Source organism: Arachis hypogaea, chromosome 16 (genome assembly GCF_003086295.3).
Source record: "Arachis hypogaea cultivar Tifrunner chromosome 16, arahy.Tifrunner.gnm2.J5K5, whole genome shotgun sequence".
NCBI lineage: Eukaryota > Viridiplantae > Streptophyta > Magnoliopsida > Fabales > Fabaceae > Arachis > Arachis hypogaea.
Window position 1 is genome coordinate 49,425,303 of NC_092051.1, and position 16,448 is coordinate 49,441,750.

The following is a 16,448-nucleotide window of genomic DNA, read 5'->3' on the forward strand; positions in this document are numbered from 1 at the left end:
AGAATGAATTTTTGATGGAGTGATCGCATTCGAGGTTGAGCTCGAAAAAGAAATTTTGGTTCTTCTCTTTCATTCTTAATAAGTACTTCCCGAAATTTTTGGAAACATTCCGTACTTACCTTGTGATGTAATTCCTCATGTCTTTTTCTATAAAACTTAGTTCCCGATGACTGCCAGCTGGTACTACGAATGATTGGTAAATTTTGCTCGGTCTGCTTTTGGCTTTCTCATTGGTTTCGATGGTACGACGCACGAACATGCTTAGTATGACATTCCGAATTTTTGAAAATTAAATAATGAGTTATTCATGATTTATTATTTTATTTAAAGAAAATTATTTTTCTAAGAGTAATTAAATTAAATTTTGTGATACTTTAAGTTTAAAATCTATTAGAATTTTTAAATAATTTTTATTATAATGAGATACTTCGAGAAAGATAATTTTGTTACTATATTATCATTATTATATTATTACTTAGTTTCATTCAATAAACCAAAACCATTAAGGGGAACAAAGTAAAAGGGATTGAAAGCATGTAATGCATATATACATATATAATAATGACACATATTTTCTTTACTTTATTATCATTGACACCTAATACCACCTTAACACCACAAATCCTTAAATTTCACCATCAACCTTTACTCATCTTTATTTTCTTTCCTTCATTACCGAACTACACTTGGAAAAGAAAGAAAGAGAAGTGACCGAGAGTGAGAAAGAGAAACCTTGGAACCTCCAAGATTCCAACTCCAATTTCTTGAGATCCATAACTCCAATTAAAAATCTAATTCGATAAAAGTGTTCGTATCTTTCTTCTCTACACGTTGGCATCACTTTTGTTTGGTAAAAGTTGATGGTGACGTAGCTCCTCTTCTCCTTGAGTTCAGCCAATCGGAGTTCTAGGAGGCACAAACGATTTCTAATGTTTTCTTCTTCAGCAACTCGATCAAAGAGCTTCTCTAGAGTTTCCATTGTTTTGATTTCATATGGAGGGAAGGTTTGATAATTTTATAATTATTAAATGTGAATTTGATAAGTGAATGTTGGTTTGGTTGATTACTATTTAAGTTTGATTAAGTCTATCCTAAATTAATGTTGTTTGCTTGGGATTTTGGTTCGGCTATATATGAACAGCCTGCTGGGCATTTTGATTATTTTGGGAGTCAAAAATGGATTTTTAAAAGCTTTAAGAATTTTTTAAGCTAATTTTGAATTATTAAAGAAATACTTATGTTATGAGTTTTATCGAGAAAAGTATTATGTTTGAATTTGATTTATCAAGAGAAGGAGTTTAATGAAAGAGAAATGGATTTGAATTGTTTTTAAAGAGATGTTTTGATATTTGGAAAATACCTGGGCAATTCACAAGGGTTGTGGCTTTGTCCTACTTGCTCCGGGTCAAGATTTTAAAAGATTGTGGTTTTGAATGTGTGACCTAGCAAGGATCGTGGTGGTGTACTGCTTGTCTAGTGTCACGATGGACTTTGAGATCAAGGTCATTTACCGTCCACGGGTGTGCTGTTTTTCAATTGAAAATGTCTGTGGGAATCGAGGTGGTTTACTACTCGCAAATGGTGGGGATCAAGGTAGTTTACCGCTCATTAGGTGAAGATCGTGGTACTGTACCGTTTTCCAGTTTTCAAGAGGACAATACCCAGGTTAGCTACCGGACATGTCAGCTTAGTTATATAACCGACAAATGAGCTCATTAGCCATAGAACAAACATTCATCATACTTGTTTGCACATATGTGTTTGTGAGTGTGTTTTCTGTGATTGTAGGTGTGCTATATGATTGTTTGATTTCTATGTTCTTTATTTGTTAAGTCTAAATCTATTCTATTGCTCATTACTGTTGGCTATGTGGTGCATGGAATTCTGATCACACTTTTCACAACTTCGCACAACTAACCAACAAGTGCACTGGGTCGTCCAAGTAATACCTTACGTGAGTAAGGGTCGATCCCACGGAGATTGTCGGCTTGAAGCAAGCTATGGTTATCTTGTAAATCTTAGTCAGGAGATTAATGAAAATTGATTTTGTTTATAAAAAGTAAATAACATAAAATAGATGGTACTTTGGTGCACGAAATTGTGATCCCTGGTGATGGCTCCAAAAACTTGGTGCTCTAATCTTATTTCATAAATTGTCATAACCTCGATACAACTAACCAGCAAGTACACTGGGTCGTCCAAGTAATAAACCTTACGTGAGTAAGGGTCGATCCCACGGAGATTGTCGGTATGAAGCAAGCTATGGTCACCTTGTAAATCTCAGTCAGGCGCATAATAATTGATTATGGAGTTTTCGAAAATAAAGAAGAAAACAAGGATAGAGATACTTATGTAAATCATTGGTGAGAATTTCAGATAAGTGCATAGAGATGCTTTCGTTCCTCTGAACCTCTGCCTTCCTGCTGCCTTCATTCAATCAATCCTACTCCTTTCCATGGCTGGCTTTTTGTAAGGATGTCACCGTTGTCAATGGCTACTTTTAATCCTCTCGGAAAAATGGTCCAAATGCTCTGTCACAGCACGGCTAATCGTCTGCAGGCATCATCCTTGTCTATGGCTGCATCCCATTCCTCTCTGTGAAAATGGTTCGATGCGCTGTCACTGCATGGCTAATCATCTTGGAGGTTCTCGATCATACTGGAATAGAATTTACTATCCTTTTGCGTCTGTCACTACGCCCAGCACTCGCGAGTTTTAAGTTCGTCACAGTCATTCAATCCCAGAGTCCTACTCGGAATACCACAGACAAGGTTTAGACTTTCCGGACTCTCATGAATGCCTCCATCAATCTAGCTTACACCACGAAGATTCTGATTAGGAGATCCAAGAGATAATCATTCAATCGAAGGTAGAACGGAAGTGGTTGTCAGGCACGTGTTCATAGGGAATGATGATGATTGTCACGTTCATCACATTCAGGTTGAAGTGCGAATGAATATCTTAGAAGCAGAATAAGTTGAATTGAATAGAAAAACAGTAGTACTTTGCATTAATTCATGAGGAACAGCAGAGTTCCACACCTTAATCTATGGAGTGTAGAAACTCTACCGTTGAAAATACATAAGTGAAAGGTCCAGGCATGGCCGAGAGGCCAGCCCCCATGATCTAAGAACTAGGAGTCCCAAGATGATCAAAGGATCAAAAGATAATCCAAAGATCTCTTATACAATAGTAAAAAGTCCTATTTATAATAAACTAGCTACTAGGGTTTACAGAAGTAAGTAATTGATGCATAAATCCACTTCCGGGACCCACTTGGTGTGTGCTTGAGCTGAGCTTGAATGTTACACGTGCAGAGGTCATTCTTGGAGTTGAACGCCAGCTTTTGTGCCATTTTGGGCGTTGAACTCCACTTTGCAACTTGTTTCTGGTGCTGGACGCCAGAATTGGGCAGAGAGCTGGCGTTGAACGCCAGTTTGCGTCATCTGAACCTGGGCAAAGTATAGATTATTATATATTGCTGGAAAGCCCTGGATGTCTACTTTCCAACGCAATTGGAAGCGCGCTATTTTGAGTTCTGTAGCTCCAGAAAATCCATTTTGAGTGCAGGGAGGTCAGAATCCAACAGCATCAGCAGTCCTTCTTCAACCTCTGAATCTGATTTTTGCTCAAGTCCCTCAATTTCAGCCAAAAAATACCTAAAATCACAGAAAAATACACAAACTCATAGTAAAGTCCAGAAATGTGAATTTAACATAAAAACTAATGAAAACATCCGTAAAAGTAACTAGATTCTCCTAAAAACATACTAAAAACAATGCCAAAAAGCGTATAAATTATCCGCTCATCACAACACCAAACTTAAATTGTTGCTTGTCCCCAAGCAACTGAAAATCAAATAGGATAAAAAGAAGAGAATATACTATAAATTCCAAACTATCAATGAAACATAGCTCCAATTAGATAAGCGGGACTTGTAGCTTTTTGCCTCTTGAATAGTTTTGTCATCTCACTTTATCCATTGAAGTTCAGAATGATTGGCTTCTATAGGAACTCAGAGTTCAGATAGTGTTATTGATTCTCCTAGTTCAGTATGATGATTCTTGAACACAGCTTCTTTATGAGTCTTGGTCGTGGCCCTAAGCACTTTGTTTTCCAGTATTACCACCGGATACATAAATGCCACAGACAGATAATTGGGTGAACCTTTTCAGATTGTGACTCAGCTTTGGTAGAGTCCCCAATTAGAGGTGTCCAGGGTTCTTAAGCACACACTTTTTTTTGCTTTGGACCTTGACTTTAACCGCTCATCTCAAGTTTTCACTTGACACCTTTACACCACAAGCACATGGTTAGGGACAGCTTGATTTAGCCGCTTAGGCCAGGATTTTATTCCTTTAGACCCTCCTATCCACTGATGCTCAAAGCCTTGGGATCCTTTTTATTTACCCTTGCCTTTTGGTTTTAAGGGTTATTGGCATTTTGCTCTTGCCTCTTGGTTTTAAGAGCTTTTGGCTTTTTATGCTTGCTTTTTCTTTTTCTTTCTATTTTTTTTCGCCTATTTTTTTTTCTGCAAGCTTTGTTCTTTGTTGCTTTTTCTTGCTTCAAGAATCATTTTTATGATTTTTCAAATTATCAAATAACATGTCTCCTAGTCATCATTCTTTCAAGAGCCAACATATTTAACATTCTTAAACAACAACTTCAAAAGACATATGCACTGTTCAAGCATTCATTCAGAAAACAAGAAGCATTGTCACCACATCCATATAATTAAGCTAAGTTCAAGGATAAATTCAAAACTCATGTACTTCTTGTTCTTTTGAATTAAAACATTTTTCATTTAAGAGAGGTGATGGATTCATAGGACATTCATAACTTTAAGACAAAGTTACTAAATACTAATGATCATGTAATAAGACACAAACATAGATAAGCACTTTAACATAAAGAAAACGAAAAACAGAGAATGTAAGAACAAGGAATGAGTCCACCTTAGTGATGGTGGCGTTTCCTTCTTGAGGAACCAATGATGTCCTTGAGCTCTTCTATGTCTCTTCCTTGTCTTTGTTGCTCCTCCCTCATTGCTTTTTGATCTTCTCTAATTTCATGAAGGATGATGGAGTGCTCTTGATATTCCACCCTTAATTGTCCCATGTTGGAACTTAATTTTCCTAGGGAGGTATTGATTTGCTCCCAATAGTTTTGTGGAGGAAAATGCATTTGAGGCATCTCCGGGGTCTCATGGTGATGAGCTTCATACGCCTCTTGAGCTCCATGAATGGGCTCTCTTGCTTGCTCCATCTTTTTCTTAGTGATGGGCTTCTCTTCCTCAATGTAAATGTCTCCTTCTATGAAAGCTCCAGCTGAGTAACATAGATGGCAAATAAGATGAGGAAAAGCTAGCCTTGCCCCAGGAGAGGGCTTTTCGGCTATTTTGTAGAGTTCAAGGGAGATGACTTCATGAACTTCTACTTCTTCTCCAATCATGATGCTATGGATCATGATGGCCCGATCCACAGTAACTTCAGATCGGTTGCTAGTGGGGATGATGGAGCGTTGGATGAACTCCAACCATCCTCTAGCCACAGGCTTGAGGTCCAATCTTCTTAGTTGAACCGGCTTGCCTTTGGAGTCAATCTTCCATTGAGCTCCTTCCACACATATGTCCATAAGGACTTGGTTCAACCTTTGATTAAAGTTGACCCTTCTAGTGTAGGGGCGTTCATCTCCTTGCATCATGGGCAAGTTAAACGCCAACCTCACATTTTCCAGACTAAAATCTAAGTAATTCCCTCGAACCATTGTAATATAATTCTTTGGATTCGGGTTCTTACTTTGATCATGGTTCTTAGTGATCCATGCATTGGCATAGAACTCTTGAACCATTAAGATGCCGACTTGTTGGATGGGGTTTGTTAGAACTTCCCAACCTCTTCTTTGGATTTCATGTCGGATCTCTGGATACTCATTTCTCTTGAGCTTGAAAGGGACCTCGGGGATCACCTTCTTCTTGGCCACAACATCATAGAAGTGGTCTTGATGGGCTTTGGAGATGAACCTTTCCATCTCCCATGACTCGAAGGTGGAAGCTTTTGTCTTCCCTTTCCCTTTTCTAGAGGATACTCCGGTCTTAGGTGCCATCAATGGTAATGGAAAAACAAAAAGCTTATGCTTTTACCACACCAAACTTAGAATATTGCTCGCCCTCAAGCAAGAAAAGAAAGAATTAGATGAAGAAGAAGAAGAAAATATGGAGACGAGGGGGGAGGTGTGTTTCGGCCAAGAAGGGAAAGAGAGGGTTGTGTTGTGTGAAAATGAAGAAGAATGGAAGGCTTTATATAGGGAAGGGAGGGGGGTTAAGGTTTGGCCATATGGGTGGGTTTGGGTGGGAAATTGATTTTGAATTTTGAAGGTAGGTGGAGTTTATTGGGTAGGTTTATGGGGAAGAGTGGGTGGATGTGAGTGGTGAAGGGTTAATAGGGAAGAGGGATGGAGGTGATAGGTGAAGGATTTTGAGGAAGAGTGTTTATTGGGAATAGAGGATGATTGAGAAGAGAGAAGAGAGTGAGTGGAGGTAGGTGGGGATCCTGTGGGGTCCACAGATCCTGAGATGATCCTGTGGGGTCCACAGATCCTGAGGTGTTCAAGGATTTACAACCTTGCACCAAATTAGGCATGTAAAATGCCCTTGCACACAACTCTGGGCGGTCAGCGCCAGATTGGTGCTTGTTCTGGGCGTTGAACGCCCATTTGTGGCCCATATCTGGCGTTGAACACCAGAACCATACTTGTTCTGGGCGTTCAGCGCCAACTCTTCTCCAGGGTGCATTTCTGGCATTCAAACGCCCAGATGCTGCCCATTTCTGGCGTTCAGCACCAGAACCATGCTCTGCTCTGGTGTTGAACGCCCAAAACATGCTTCTTACTGGCGTTTAAACGCCAGTAAGGTCTTCCTCCAGGGTGTGATTTTTCTTCTGCTATTTTTGATTCCGTTTTCAATTTTTATATTTATTTTGTGACTCCACATGATCATGAACCTAATAAAACATGAAAAACAATAAAAATAGAAATAAATAAACATTGGGTTGCCTCCCAACAAGCGCTTCTTTAATGTCAATAGCTTGACAGTGGGCTCTCATGGAGCCTCACAGATGTGCAGAGCTTTGTTGAGACCTCCCAACACCAAACTTAGAGTTTGGATATGGGGGTTTGACACCAAACTTAGAGTTTGGTTGTGGCCTCCCAACACCAAACTTAGAGTTTGACTGTGGGGGCTTTGAGAGAAGCTTTTTCTGCTTCCTCTCCATGGATGCAGAGAGAGATCATTGAGTTGTAAACACAAGGTTGTCCTTATTTAATTGAAGGATCAATTCTCCTCTGTCCACATCAATCACAGCTCTTGCTGTGGCTAGGAAACGCCTTCCTAGGATGATGGATTCATCCTCTTCCTTTCCAGTGTCTAGGACTATGAAATCAGCAGGGATGTAAAGGCCTTCAACCTTTACTAACACGTCCTCTACTTGTCCATAAGCCTGTTTCCTTGAATTGTCTGCCATCTCTAATGAGCATTTAGCAGCTTACACCCCATAAATTCCCAGTTTCTCTATTACAGAGAGGGGCATGAGGTTTATCCCTGAACCAAGGTCACACAGAGCCTTTTCAAAGAGCATGGTGCCTATGGTACAAGGTATTATGAACTTTCCAGGATCCTGTTTCTTCTGAGGCAATGTCAGTTGATCCAGATCACTTAGTTCATTGGTGAACAAGGGAGGTTCATATTCCCAAGTCTCAATACCAAATAATTTGGCATTCAGCTTCATGATTGCACCAAGGAACTTGGCAGCTTGCTCTTCAATGACATCCTCATTCTCTTCAGAAGAGGAATACTCATCAGAGCTCATGAAGGGCATAAGGAGGTTCAATGGAATCTCTATGGTCTCTAGATGAGCCTCAGATTCCTTTGGTTCCTCAGAAGGAAACTCCTTATTGATCACTGGACGTCCCAGGAGGTCTTCCTCACTGGGATTCACGTCCTCCTCTCCCTCTTTGGGTTCGGCCATTTTGGTAATATCAATGGCCTTGCACTCTCTCTTTGGATTTTCTTCTGTATTGCTTGGGAGAGTACTGGGAGGGATTTCAGTGATCTTCTTACTCAGCTGGCCCACTTGTGCCTCCAAATTTCTAATGGAGGACCTTGTTTCATTCATGAAACTCACAGTGGCCTTAGATAGATCAGAGACTAAGTTTGCTAAGCTAGATGGATTCTGCTCAGAATTTTCTGTCTGTTGCTGAGTGGATGATGGAAAAGGTTTACTATTGTTAAACCTATTTCTTCCACCATTATTAAAGCCTTGTTGAGGCTTTTGATCCTTCCATGAGAAATTTGGATGATTTCTCCATGATGAGTTATAGGTGTTTCCATAAGGTTCACCTAAGTAATTCACCTCTGCTATTGCAGGGTTCTCAGGATCATAAGCTTCTTCTTCAGAAGATGCCTCTTGAGTACTGTTGGATGCAGCTTGCATTCCATTCAGACTCTGAGAAATCATATTGACTTGCTGAGTCAATATTTTGTTCTGAGCCAATATGGCATTTAGAGTATCAATTTCAAGAACTCCCTTCTTCATAGGCGTCCCATTATTCACAGGATTCCTCTCAGAAGTGTACATGAACTGGTTATTAGCAACCATGTCAATGAGTTCTTGAGCTTCTGCAAGCGTTTTCTTTAGGTGAATGGATCCACCTACAGAAGTATCCAATGACATCTTTGATAGCTCAGATAAACCATCATAGAATATATCCAGGATGGTCCATCCTGAAAGCATGTCAGAAGGACACTTTTTGGTCAGCTGCTTGTATCTTTCCCAAGCTTCATAGAGGGATTCACCTTCTTTCTGTCTGAAGGTTTGAACATCCACTCTAAGCTTGCTCATCTTTTGAAGAGGAAAAAACTTGGCTAAGAAAGCCGTGACCAACTTATCCCAAGAGTTCAGGCTATCTTTAGGTTGAGAGTCCAACCACACCCTAGCTCTGTCTCTTATAGCAAAAGGGAAAAGCATGAGCCTGTAGACTTCAGGATCTACTCCATTAGTCTTAACAGTATCACAGATCTGCAAGAATTTAGTTAAGAATTGAAAAGGATCTTCAGATGGAAGTCCATGAAACTTGCAGTTCTGTTGCATCAGAGAAACTAGCTGAGGTTTCAGCTCAAAATTGTTTGCTCCAATGGTAGGGATGGAGATGCTTCTTCCATGTAAATTAAAATTTGGTGCAGTAAAGTCACCAAGCATTCTCCTTGCATTATTGTTGTTGGGTTCGGCTGCCATCTCCTTTACTTGTTCAAAATTTTCAATAAGGTTATCTCTGGATTGTTGTAATTTAGCTTCTCTTAGTTTCCTCTTCAGAGTCCTTTCAGGTTCTGGATCAGCTTCAACAAGAATGCCTTTTTCTTTGTTCCTGCTCATAAGAAAGAGAAGAGAACAAGAAAAGAAGAGGAATCCTCTATGTCACAGTAAAGAGGTTCCTTAATGTTAGTAAAAAAAAGAAAAGGAATAGGGGTGAAGAAGAATGAAGAATCCAAACACAAGGGTAAGGATAGGAGCAGTGAATTGAGATGAGGAGATGTTAGTAGATAAATAAATAAATAGAATAAGATGGGAGAGGGAGAATTTTCGAAAATAATTTTTGAAAAAGAGTTAGTGATTTTCGAAAATAGTTTTTGAAAAAGGTTAGTGATTTTCGAAAATTAAAATCAAAAATTAAAAAGAAGTTTTGAAAAAGAGAGGGAGATATTTTTGAAAATTAGAGAGAGAGAGTTAGTTAGGTAGTTTTGAAAAAGGTAAGAAACAAACAAAAAGTTAGTTAGTTAGTTGAAACAAATTTTGAAAATCAATTTTGAAAAGATAAGAAGATAAGAAGTTAGAAAAGATATTTTGAAATCAAATTTTTGAAAAAAGTAAGATAAGAAGATATTTTTTTTGAAAAGATATGATTGAAATTAGTTTTGAAAAAGATTTGATTTTTTAAAATCACAATTAATGACTTGATTCACAAGAAATCACAAGATATGATTCTAGAACTTAAAGTTTGAAACTTTCTTAACAAGTAAGTAACAAACTTGAAATTTTTTGAATCAAAACATTAATTGATGATGTTATTTTCGAAAATTATGTGATAAAAATAAGAAAAAGATTTTTGAAAAATATTTTTATAATTTTCGAAAATAACTAAGAAAAATGAAAAAGATTTGATTTTTGAAAAAGATTTTGAAAAAGATAAGATTTTTGAATTGAAAATTTGATTTGACTCATAAAAACAACTAGATTTTAAAAATTTTTGAAAAAGTCAAATCTAATTTTCGAAATTTTAAGAGAGAAAAAGAGAAAGATATTTTTTTGATTTTTGAATTTTTAATTATGAGAGAGAGAAACATGAAAATGATGCAATGCATGAGAATTTTAGATCAAAACATGTGATGCATGCAAGAATGCTATGAATGTCAAGATGAACACCAAGAACACTATGAAGATCATGATGAACATCAAGAACATATTTTTGAAAAATTTTTAAAGCAAAGAAAACATGCAAGACACCAAACTTAGAAATCTTTAATGCTTAGGCACTAAGAATTCAAGAATGCATATGAAAAACACCATACAATACAAAACAAGAAAACATCAAGATCAAACAAGAAGACTTACCAAGAACAACTTGAAGATCATGAAGAACACCATGAATGCATGAATTTTCGAAAAATGCAAGATGAATATGCAATTGACACCAAACTTATAACATGACTCAAGACTCAAACAAGAACACAAAAATATTTTTGATTTTATAATTTTTTTGTATTTTTTCGAAAATTATTATGAAAAATAAAAATAAGGATTCCAAAATTTTTAATATGAATTCCAGGAATCTTATGCTTTTTAGTCTAAAGCTCCAATCAAAGGGTTAGGCATGGCTTAATAGCCAGCCAAGCTTTAGTATGTAACTCAGAAATGACACGCCTGACATTCTCTACAGGCATGGCTTTACAGCCAGCCAGGCTTCAACATGCTTCATGAAACACTAGAATTCATTCTTAAAAATTCTGAAGAAAAATATATTTTTGAAAATATTTTTTTTTTAAATTTTTTTCAAAAATAAAGGAGAAATTTTTGAAAGATTTTTGAAAAATTTTTTGAAAAGAAAACAAAAAGAAAATTACCTAATCTGAGCAACAAGATGAACTGTCAGTTGTCCAAACTCGAACAATCCCCGGCAACGGCGCCAAAAACTTGGTGCACGAAATTGTGATCCCTGGTGATGGCTCCAAAAACTTGGTGCTCTAATATTAATTCATAAATTGTCACAACCTCGATACAACTAACCAGCAAGTGCACTGGGTCGTCCAAGTAATAAACCTTACGTGAGTAAGGGTCGATCCCACGGAGATTGTCGGTATGAAGCAAACTATGGTCACCTTGTAAATCTCAGTCAGGCGGATAATAATTGATTATGGAGTTTTCGAAAATAAAGAAGAAAACAAGGATAGAGATACTTATGTAAATCATTGGTGAGAATTTCAGATAAGTGCATAGAGATGCTTTCGTTCCTCTGAACCTCTGCCTTCCTGCTGCCTTCATCCAATCAATCCTACTCCTTTTCATGGCTGGCTTTTTGTAAGGATGTCACCGTTGTCAATGGCTACTTTTAATCCTCTCGGGAAAATGGTCCAAATGCTCTGTCACAACACGGCTAATCGTCTGGAGGCATCACCCTTGTCGATGGCTGCATCCTATTCCTCTCTGTGAAAATGGTCCGATGCGCTGTCACTGTATGGCTAATCATCTTGGAGGTTCTCGATCATACTGGAATAGAATTTACTATCCTTTTGCATCTGTCACTACGCCCAACACTCGCGAGTTTGACGTTCGTCACAGTCATTCAATCCCAGAGTCCTACTCGGAATACCACAGACAAGGTTTAGACTTTTCGGACTCTCATGAATGCCGCCATCAATCTAGCTTACACCACGAAGATTCTGATTAGGAGATCCAAGAGATAATCATTCAATCGAAGGTAGAACGGAAGTGGTTGTCAAGCACGCGTTCATAGGGAATGATGATGATTGTCACGTTCATCACATTCAGGTTGAAGTGCGAATGAATATCTTAGAAGCGGAATAAGTTGAATTGAATAGAAAAATAGTAGTACTTTGCATTAATTCATGAGGAACACCAGAGCTCCACACCTTAATCTATGGAGTGTAGAAACTCTACCGTTGAAAATACATAAGTGAAAGGTCCAGGCATGGCCGAGAGGCTAGCCCCCATGATCTAAGAACTAGGCATCCCAAGATGATCAAAGGATCAAAAGATAATCCAAAGATCTCTAATACAATAGTAAAAAGTCCTATTTATAATAAACTAGCTACTAGGGTTTACAGAAGTAAGTAATTGATGCATAAATCCACTTCTGGGTCCCACTTGGTGTGTGCTTGGGCTGAGCTTGAATGTTACACGTGCAGAGGTCATTCTTGGAGTTGAATGCCAGCTTTTGTGCCATTTTGGGCGTTGAACTCCACTTTGCAACTTGTTTCTGGTGCTGGACGCCAGAATTGGGCAGAGAGCTGGCGTTGAACGCCAGTTTGCGTCATCTAAACCTGGGCAAAGTATAGACTATTATATATTGCTGGAAAGCCCTGGATGTCTACTTTCCAACGCAATTGGAAGCGCGCTATTTTGAGTTTTGTAGCTCCAGAAAATCCATTTTGAGTGCAGGGAGGTCAGAATCCAACAGCATCAGCAGTCCTTCTTCAACATCTGAATCTGATTTTTGCTCAAGTCCCTCAATTCCAGCCAGAAAATACCTGAAATCACAGAAAAATACAACAAACTCATAGTAAAATCCAGAAATGTGAATTTAACATAAAAACTAATGAAAACATCCCTAAAGGTAACTAGATTCTACTAAAAACATACTAAAAACAATGCCAAAAAGCGTATAAATTATCCGCTCATCATACTTGTTATTCAATAATGAGGAACAGGTTGAGGTTTCAGAGATGCTCTGTCGTCTGAATCTCTACTTTCCTACTGTCTTCTTATTCAAACACGCATGGCTTCCTTCAATGGCAAGCTGTATGATCCTCTCGTATGAAAAATACCAGGTACGATCTCTGCACGGTTAATCAAATGTCGGATTTCTCGTCTCGGATGAAAAATACCAAGTACAGCTACTGCATGGCTAATCATCTGTCGGTTTCCGCTAGCGTCGGAATAGAACCCTTGTCCTTTTGCACACTGTCACTGCGCCCAACATTCGCAAGTTTGAAGCTCGTCACAATCATCCCTTCCCAGATCCTACTAGGAATACCACAGACAAGGTTTAGACTTTCCGGATCCCAGGAATACTGCCAATGATTCTAGCCTATACCATGAAGATACTAATCTCACGGACACGGTCCGTGTATTAGATATCCAAGAGATACGCACTCAAGCTATCGCCCAATGACTACGTTGAGCACAGATAGAGCGGGAGTGGTTGTCAGGCACGCGTTCATAGAATTGAAAATAATGATGAGTGTCACGGATCATCACACTCTCTATATTGAAGTACGAATGAGTATCTTAGAATAGAATCAAGCGTGATTGAATAGAAAACAATAGTAATTGCATTAATCCATTGAAACACAGTAGAGCTCCTCACCCCCACCTATGGGGTTTAGAGACTCATGCCGTAGAAGATACAATATGAAATGTAAAATGTCATTAGTTACTGAATGAATCTCTAAAAGTAGTTTCTATACTAAACTAGTGACTTAGGTTTACAGAAAATGAGTAACTAAGTGCAGATAGTGCAGAAATCCACTTCTGGGACCCACTTGGTGCGTGTCTGGGCTGAGCTTTAAAGCTTTTTCGTGCATATGCCCAAAGTTGGAGTTAAACGCCACCCTGGGTGCCAAAATGGGCGTTTAACGCCAAGAATTATGCCAGTTCTAGCGTTTTACGCCAGAAAGTTTTAGGCTGGCTTTCACTGCCAGTTTGGGCCATTAAATCTCGAACAAAATATGGACTATTATATATTGCTGGAAAGCCCAAGATGTCTACTTTCTAAGGCAATTGAGAGCGTGCCAATTGGGCTTCTGTAGCTCCAGAAAATCCACTTCGAGTGCAGGAGGGCCAGAGTCCAACAGCATCTGCAGTTCTTTTTCAACCTCTAAATCAGATTTTTGCTCAGGTCCCTCAATTTCAGCCAGAAAATACTTGAAATCACAGAAAAATACACAAACTCATAGAAAAGTCCAAAAATATGATTTTTGAATAAAAACTAATAAAAATATAGTAAAAAGTAATTAAATCATACTAAAAACTATCTAAAATCAATGCCAAAAAGGGTATAAATTATTCGCTCATTACAACACCAAACTTAAACTGTTGCTTGTCCCCAAGCAACTAAAAACAAAATAGGATAAAAAGAAGAAAAAATACAATAAATTCCAAAATTATCAATGAAGATTAGTTTTAATTAGATGAGCGGGGCTAGTAGCTTTTTGCTTCTGAACAGTTTTGGCATCTCACTTTATCCTTTGAAGTTCAGAATGATTAGCCTCTATAGGAACTCAAAATTCAGATAGTGTTATTGATTCTCTTTTTTCGGTATGTTGATTCTTGAACACAGCTACTTTATGAGTCTTGGACGTGACCCTAAGCATTTTGTTTTCCAGTATTACCACCGGATACATAATTGCCACAGACACATAACTAGGTGAACCTTTTCAGATTGTGACTCAGCTTTGCTAGAGTCCCCAGTTAGAGGTGCCCAGAGCTCTTAAGCACATTCTTTTTGCTTTGGACCATGACTTTAACCGCTCAGTCTCAAGCTTTTCACTTGACACCTTCACACCACAAGCACTTGGTTAGGGACAGCTTGGTTTTGCCGCTTAGGCCAGGATTTTATTCCCTTGGGCCCTCCTATCCATTAATGCTCAAAGCCTTGGATCCTTTTTCCCCTTGCCTTTTGATTTAAAGGGTTATTAGCTTATTCTGCTTGCTTTTTCTTTTTCCCATTTTTTTGCAAGTTTTTCACTGCTTTTTCTTACTTCAAGAATCAATTTTATGATTTTTCAGATTATCAATAACATTTCTCCTTTTTCATTATTCTTTCAAGAGCCAATAATTTTAACATTCATAAACAACAAAATAAAAAATATGCACTGTTCAAGCATTCATCAGAAAACAAAAATTATTGCCACCACATCAAAATAATAAAACTAATTTCAAGATAAATTTCGAAACCCATGTACTTCTTTTTCTTTTGCAAATAAAAATGTTATTCAATTAAGAAAGGTGAGGGATTCATGGAATCATTCATAGCTTTAAGACATAGACTCTAAACTTTATTGATCATGGAATAAAAATAAGACATAAAATAAACATAAAAGCAGACAAATAATAATAAAAGAAAGGAAATTAAAGATATAAAAATAAAGGACTCTAATATTAAAGCTTATGTAACTCTTTAAAATAGGTTTCTAATAATAAAAGTTATCACATAGTTAGGACTCAACAACCTTGATTTTGAGGGGTAGGTGCTCCTTCAATCTGTGGGACATCCAACTCTTCAAGGGACAGCTTCTGACGCTTTAGCTCCTGTATCTCACGCCCTTGTTTCTCTTGTTCTATGAGCATTTTGCAGAGCATGCTGTTTTGATTCTGCTGCTCTTCTTTGAGTTAATTCACAGCTTCTTGCACCTTGGTGACAGATGCTTCTAAGTGGGCCCAATAGTCAAATTGAGGAATTTCTGGGAGGAGCTCATGCACCCCCCTCTTGATGAGGTTATCTTGAATTTGAGGTCCATCCATCACTTTTTTGGTGATTGGTCAACTGTGATATATTCATCCACACCCATCTGTACCCCAGTATCTTTGGATAACAGACTAATTAAGCTTGGGTAGGCCAATTTGGCCTCATTGGATTCCTTGTTTGTAAACATGTAAATTTCAACAGGGATCAGCTGATAAATCTTTACCTCTTTCCCCAGCATAATACAGTGGATCATCATTACCCTCTTGACAATGACTTCAGATCGGTTGCTGGTTGGGAGTATAGAACGCTCAATGAAATCCAGCCACCCTCTAGCAACTGGTTTGAGATCTCCTCTCTTTAACTGGTTTGGGACACCTTTTAAATTGGTAATCCACTTGGTTCCAGGGAGGCATATATCCTCTAGAACTTGATCTAGCCTTTTATCCTTAGCCATTCTCCTGTTAAAGGACTCTGGATCATCTTGTAGTTGAAGAAGTTTGAGAACTTCTCTTACTTTGTCAAAGTGGAAGTAAATAACCTTCCCTCTGACCATAGTTCGAAAGGAGTAGAAAGCAGTTCCCTCTAATCTTTGCTTTTCTGTCATCCACATATTTGCATAAAATTTCTGGACCATGTTTCTTCCAACATGTATCTCAGGACTAGCCAGGACTTCCCCACCCCTATTTTGAATC

The 16,448-nt window shown here is 38.2% G+C and overlaps 1 non-coding gene across 1 annotated transcript; it reads left to right on the plus strand.

Moving 5' to 3' along the window:
* The first annotated feature begins 8,783 nt into the window (after positions 1–8,783).
* LOC112761702 (small nucleolar RNA R71) lies at positions 8,784–8,891 on the plus strand. The gene has a single exon (XR_003182084.1). It is a non-coding gene; the product is annotated as a small nucleolar RNA R71 (small nucleolar RNA).
* The last annotated feature ends 7,557 nt before the right edge of the window (positions 8,892–16,448 follow it).